Raw genomic sequence first — 7,407 nt, 5'->3', positions numbered from 1 at the left:
CCGTGAGCGGATTCTAAATTGAATTCGAGTTCCCTCTCGAGAACACCAAATTCCTAAGCCTAAGAACCTAAACGACAGAATCTCTTCCAAAGGATTGATTTTAGGTTAGCCTTAAGATTAATCCACTGCTATTAAGAGTTATTAATTCTTAATCTGGCTAGTTAATTACTCTTATCCCTAAGTGATTATTAACCAGTTCTTGCTATTCAAAATTCCAATTATTAAATGAATTTCTCAATTATAAAAAAAGTAACCTAAAGAACAAAATTCACAATGTCTCATGAATAATATGATATCTTATTAATACTAAAAGCGAAAAGAATACAAGAATTGATAATCAAAATCTCATAAACATGAAGTACAATCCGACAAACAAAGGAGCCCCAATGGGTTCAGCAGCTCTAACTACTCATGCTAATGAATAAAAGAAAATAAAGAACAGATACAAAAGAATTGAATGCCTCAAAATCCACTCTTAATCTTCAATGTGATGCTTGAACCATTAAAATTCATCCTTCACTGCATGAAATGATCTCCCAAAGTCAAGCGTCAAAGTCTGAAAAGAGATGGGTCGCATGCGTATATGAATTTCAAGGTCAGGAATGCTGAACTCCTCAAAACAAAGCAAAAAAAGCCTATATAGTTAATTTAGCATGGCAGTGGTCAAGCTCGTGCTAGTCAGCACGGGCTGAGTCTAGGCCTTGCTGAGCCTTCGAGTCTAAAATCAATCCCTTGCTCCTTGACCGTGCCCTCGCTGGTGTTGAGCCACCACAGGCCGTGCTGTAGGCCGTGGTGGCCTTAGATACCGTGCCAAAAAGCCAAATTTGAAGATCAAAGGCCAATGGTTCAGCACGGCCGGAGTCCAAGGCATGTTGATCAGCACTGCCTTGACCTAGGCCGTGCTCAACCTTGAAATGTCAATCCTTTGTCCAATTTTGATGAATTCCAGTCCGTTTTTGCACGTATCGCCCTCAAACACTGATAATCTTCATCAATGATCACCTGAAACATGAAATGAACCAAAACACAGGTGATTCTAGCATAAAACAAGATAAATATGTATAAAAACACAAGTAATTGGGCATAGAAACATGTGTAAAACAATGCACATCAAATCACCCCACACTTAAGCTTTTGCTTATCCTCATGCAATCAATAATTCAATACATATACAAGCAACAATCACCTCTCAAAATCCATGCTAAGGTTCATAACTTAACCTTATTCAACATATCATGCACCTTCAAAGAATAACTATGATAATACCATCTTAAAGTGCAACTTATATAACAACTCAACATTAAAGACTATGGACCATTGCCTTACAGGGATCTCTCAAATCACTCAAAGTGTTTACAGGTAAAACAAAAAGATTCCCTCAATGCAGCTGCACAAAACCTATTTACCATAAGCTTGCTCATAAATCCCATCTTCGCTACTGCGAATAAATGAATACCAAAATCAAAAGGTCTTTACAAGGGTTGTAATGTGGCTAAGGTAAAGGTAAGAACATTTGGATAGAGTATATTGGAAAATCATGTAATTATTTAGAATGAATGCTCAAGGAACTGAATGCCAAATCAACCAAAGTACTCACTAAGCCTTATTTGACGTAAAGGATGCTCATAGAATTGAATCCAAAAGAGAAAGGAACTAAGAAAGAAGCACAATAAACACTTAATTAATTTCTTTTTCAAATGCCACAACAGCTTACACAAGGGCTGCATGGTTAATGAAACAAACAAAGAGAATGATTATACAATTTGGATTGAAGGGAGCATCAAAGAATGATTAAAAAGGACTAAGTGAATTTATAATAAAATCAGGCACTGTAAATCATGAAGAAAAGTTTAAGGCTCAAAACTGGCTGATTAATAAAAACAAAGAGTATGCTTTTGACCAAATGTGGCAAATCCTAAGTTGCCCAAATCATTTAATGGTATTCAAAAATTCATGTAACCTCAACAAGCATTACAGAGCAAGTTCTAGAAATAAAATTAAGTACAATGCACACTCAAACAAGAAAAATCATGAGCATAATTGCAATGGATGCTCAAATTTTGGTTCAAAAACTCACGTTTGAGGTGGCTAAAATTTGTAATTGGTTCCCAAACTTATCAATTGAATAATCACATAAATGGTATAAGAAATTGACATAATCAAAGTTCAAAGATAAAGGCTAGAAATTTGCAAAGAACTCAAGCAGCACGGGTTTAACCCGGCCAAAGTGACACATTGAACAAAGTGAAATTGCTTTCCAAGAACAAAAGTAGGGAGGGATAATCAACTACAAGTATGTGAATTAAATCATTAATTACAAAAGAACAAACTAAGCTTAAGCGACATGAAGAACATAGGTCCTAACATCCTAACAATATACAACACTAACGATAGCAATTTCAGACACAACCAAAAGTCATAGGAAAGAGAAGAGAACATACGGTTTACCCATACCCACTCCACACCTGAAGAACACACTATCCTCGTAAAAGAAAGTGGGTACCCCACATGGGATGTACATATAAAGAAAGCAAAATCAATAATATCTAGGTATATGACATGTATGAAAAAACAAAGTAAATCAACACAGAAAATATAAAGAAATCTAGGGGGACTGCCCTGATCATCCGCCGAGGCTGATGGAGTGGAAATTTGGTGGATCCTCGGCAGGAGCTGAAAATGAAAAATAAAGAAATAATAGAAATTGAAAATAAAAATTATATAAAATATGAAAACTAAAACTAAAAAAATGTTCCAAAACTCTAAAGTTTGGGGTGCCTCCCAAAAGCGCTTCCTTTTATTTCTCGAGTCATTTAGCTAGACTCAGTGATAACTCCCTACATGTGCAGGTTTGACATATGCTGCAATTGAACTCCCAAGTTATGGATCCTTAGAATGTCAGCAATCCTCCAAGCAACCACTTTTAGGTACTTCCTTCGAGAGGGCAATGTCAGTTCCCTCACCTTGGGTGTCAAGTCTACTGTTGGAATGACAGGCAGCCCATTATCCTCATCCATATACGCATAGTTAAGACGCTGTGGAAGCTCTTTCAAATCGAGAACCAGCGATTCCTCAAGTGATGGCCTCAACTTCTGCACACCTATCCTGTCAATCACAACAAACTCATCAATATTGTTGCTTGGCTCGTTTGCTAACAGAAACTCAAGCTGCTCCAACACTTCCTCATTTGACAGCTCATGCTCATCTCCCCTTGGCAAAGTGACTTGTAGAGGATCTTCAACTAATACTTCCTATAACAATGTCTCACTAGAATCATCAAATACATTAACAGCATACGCAACATTATTATGATCTAAAGACTGGCTTATGGAATTATGCAAGTCAAAGGTGACAGTCTCATCCCCTACCCTAAGTTTTAACTTTCCATCACAAACATCTATCATTGCCTAGATGTTACAAGAAAAGGTCTACCTAAAATTAACGGTACACTACTCTCACCGTCCATTTCTAAGATCACAATATCAACAGGAAATATAAATTTATTTACTTTTATAAGCATATTCTCTACAATACCCCTAGGATACTTGACAGATCTATCAACTAATTTTATACTCATCCTAGTGGGTTTGGTCTCTCCCAACCCTAACTTTACAAATAGGTTGTACAGCATTACATTAATGCTAGCCCCTAAATCAGCTAAAGCATCATTAATAGATAAGTTACTTATAACACAAGGAATAGTAAAACTCCCTAGATCATGTCGCTTTTCCGATAACTTGTTCTAGAAAATTTCCGAACATTCCTCGTTTAGCATCATAGCACGCCAAGTCCTCAAACTTCCTATTGTTGCTAAGAATCTCCTTTAGGAACTTCGCATACCTAGGCATCCGCGAAATAACTTCAATAAAAGGTAAGTTTATATGCAGTTGTTTAACAATATCTAGAAATTTACCAAACTACTGCTCGACTTGCGCCTGCTTTAATCTAGCAGGGTACGGAATTTTGGGCTGGTATTCCCTCAGTAGAATCTCCTTTGCCTCTTTCTTCTTTGGTTCTTTCGCCTTAGTAGCTTCAACTTCCCTGCTTGAATCTACCTGCGCATCAGCATCATTGTTAGAAACAGAAGAAGGACCAAGAACATACTTACCTGACCGCAATATGATTGTGTTTACATGCTCCTTTGGGTTGGATTCTATAGTGCCAGGCAGAGTCTCTAGCTGCCTCTCAGCCAACATCCTAGAAATCTGACCTATTTGAGTCTCCGAGTTTTGTATAGAGGCCTGCTAGTTTCTAAGAGCAATGTCCGTCTGCTAGAACCTATTGTCAATAGAGCACACAGACTTTATCACCGACTCCTTGAGATTAGGCTTCTACTCCTTGAGATTAGGCTTCTTCTCCTTGAGATTAGGCTTCTTCTCCTAAGGTGGAGGTAGTTGGGATAGACCAGCCTGTTGCTGGGGCTATTGCTGATGCAATCTCTGAAAACCTGGTTGTCCTTGGGCGTTATTGTTCCTCCAACCGAAGTTGGGATGATTGCCCCAACCTAGGTTGTATGTGTTGTTGTATGCATTATTCTGCTTTCTAGGTGCATTACCCATATAGTCTACCTGTTCAGGGTCAGCAGAAATAATAAAAGATGAAGAAGGAGAAGAAGTGGAAGGTGAAGCAAACATACCTCCCGCATTACAGTTTGCACTATAGTGCGAGCCACCATAGAACTCGCAACCAATTTGTGTTGCATGAACCGGCATCTAGAGCTAGTCTATTTTCTTGGCCAAGAGCTCCACCTGAGCTGCCAGGGCTGCTATAGAATCTAATTAGTTGACCACTCCCTGCATAACTGGCCGACTCCTAGAGGATTGCCATTGGTAGTTGTTCATGGCCATCTCCTCTATCAGATTTTGCGCCTGCTCTGGCGTCTTACTGTTTAAGGCCCCACCCGCTGTAGCATCTACCATATACCAAGTAGCAATGTTCAAACCGCTATAGAAAGTCTGAACCTGCATCTATACTGGTAATCCTTGGTGCGGGCAACATCGAAGCAAGTCCTTGTACCTCTCCTAGGCATCATACATACTTTCGTCATCGAACTGCATAAAAGAAGATATGTCATTTCTTAATCTAGCAATTTTAGCAAGAGGAAAGTACTTATATAAGAACTTCTCAGCCAAAGAACACCATGTCATAATAGTGTTGGCTGGGAGTGACTGCAACCATCTATTCGCTTGGTCCCTCAAAGAAAATGGAAACAGCCTGAACCGAATGGCATCTCAATCGTTCCATTTATATTGAAGGTATCACAGATCTCTAAGAAATTGGCTACGTGAGCATTTGGGTCCTCGCTCAGTAGTCCCCCAAACTGTACACTATTTTGGACCATTTGTATCACATTCAGCTTTATCTTGAAGTTATTGGCTGCCACAGGTGGTCGCAATATACTCGTCTGTGTCCCTACAAGAGAAGGTCTAGCAAACTCTTACATTGTCTTGTTTTCATCCACAGCCTGGTTGTTGTTGTTGTCTCCTATCTCTACTAGTCTATTCACAGGGGCTTCAAACTCTATCCGCGCCTCCTCTTCTTCTTGCAGACACTTCCTCAAAAGATGGAGGGATTACTCTAGTTCAGTAAGAGGGTCTACAAGAGTAGGATTAGAGCTCCTGGTCATAAACTACTTGAAATTAAGAGGCAGCAACCAAAGAACACAAAAATAAATAAAAGAATAAAGAATCAAAAGAATCAAAAGACAGAAAACAAAAATGGCTAACCATAACTAAAAAGTATCAAGGTCGTATTCTCGGGAAAGGGTTAGCCTAGAACTACTCCAGCGTCTTATCTAACCTTAACATCAAGATACATGCAATAGGATTTAATGATTAGATTTTTATTTCCATTAAGATTTAGTAATTAAATATGTATAATAAGATTGCATGACTGATTTGCTATCTTCTTTATTATTGTACTTTTAGTTTTTTAGGGTTTTTATCAGTTTTAGGGTTTTGATCGTTCAATTGATTCCTATTTTTTCTATTTTTGCTTTTAATTTTATTTTCTTTCATATTGGACTAATTTTACTCTTTGTGCATGTGAAATTCAGCTCCAAGATGTGAGATACACTGACGAATCAACAAAAAATTGCTTGCAACCTTACAACTGATCGGTCGTGCATTCTTGTCCTAGATTTTTGGCATTTGATAGATTTTGATGTACTGTATTATTTTTAGGTCTTTTTCCTTCACAATTTAGTTGTAAGCCAAGTTGTAATAATTAGGTTTATTTCTTGCATTTTATTTTTGTTTATTTTGCTTACTGTATGATTATCAAATATGGGTTTATGTGATTGATTAATTAAAATGGGGCACATAACCTTAGGGTTAAAACAGGATCAAAATTGTAGTCCAATAGGCTAATTAACATTAATTGAGCCTAAAACCTAAAAATTGAAGCAGACTTAGTGGGCCTTGGCATGTTTTAATTAGGATCGGGCTTTATTAGAATTACGATCACAATGAACGGGCCTTCATAATAAGTATTCCATTAGGTCTAAAGGCTGGAATTAAATGGATAATGTGTAATTGGGCTAGATTAGGTGGGCTACATATGTAATTAACTAGTAGACTATACTAACAACTCCAATATGGGATGGGCTTGAAAAAAATGGTTATACTTAGGTGAATTATGTGGGTTTTTTAGTATGCCTGTGTATAAATTGCTTGCATTTATTGGGAATAATTTATTAAACAATAAAATTAAAGACTAATAGACACAAATAAGGAAGTTGGCTTCCGGATCCATCTTTGGATTTTGTGGCATAAGCTTCATTATGGAATTTGAGAAGCCCCACTGATTACTAAAAGTGTCATGGTGATTCACAAGTGGCGACTCCCATCTCTGTGCTAGTCTTAGTGACTAGTTAGTGTGTCCTCAATTAGGTTGAAAAGCCTTATAGTGCCACAATTGCTAAACACATTTGGATGCACGCCCGAAACTGCTGTCCACATAGATAATGGGTTGACCATTATTGTGTGTCCTTCTCGCATACTCCCTAAGCTCAGAATGACTGTGAAAGATCTAAACCCCTCATATATGGTTATAAGAGCCTATGATGAAACAAAGAGAGATGTGGAATGAACATTTTCGGTACTAGTAAAGATAGGTCCTATCGAATCCTAGGTGAAGTTCATTATCCTAGACATCCTAGTAACTTTTGCATTGTTATTGGGAAGGCCATGGTTCCATGCCTTAGGAGGAGTTCCTACCATTGTGCTTCTGAAGGTTAAGTTCCCTCATGAAGGCAAAATAGTAACCATCAACGCCGAAGGTGGTAACATTGTCTCAGCCATTCAAGATGCTATGAAAGAGCTAGAAGCCCCTACTGGATTCCATGTTGTTGTTCTCTATGAGGATGATATGCATTGTGCTACACATGTTTATATGCCCAATTACTTG

The 7,407-nt window shown here is 37.9% G+C and overlaps 1 non-coding gene across 1 annotated transcript; it reads left to right on the top strand.

Annotated features, from left to right (window-relative positions):
* The first annotated feature begins 4,977 nt into the window (after nucleotides 1-4,977).
* LOC112535086 lies at nucleotides 4,978-5,084 on the top strand. The gene has a single exon (XR_003079285.1). It is a non-coding gene; the product is annotated as a small nucleolar RNA R71 (small nucleolar RNA).
* Nucleotides 5,085-7,407: the final 2,323 nt, after the last annotated feature.

Source organism: Ricinus communis, chromosome 4, assembly GCF_019578655.1.
Source record: "Ricinus communis isolate WT05 ecotype wild-type chromosome 4, ASM1957865v1, whole genome shotgun sequence".
Lineage (NCBI taxonomy): Eukaryota > Viridiplantae > Streptophyta > Magnoliopsida > Malpighiales > Euphorbiaceae > Ricinus > Ricinus communis.
Note: the sequence above shows the minus strand (reverse complement) of the source record. Positions and strands in the feature narration are given on the sequence as shown.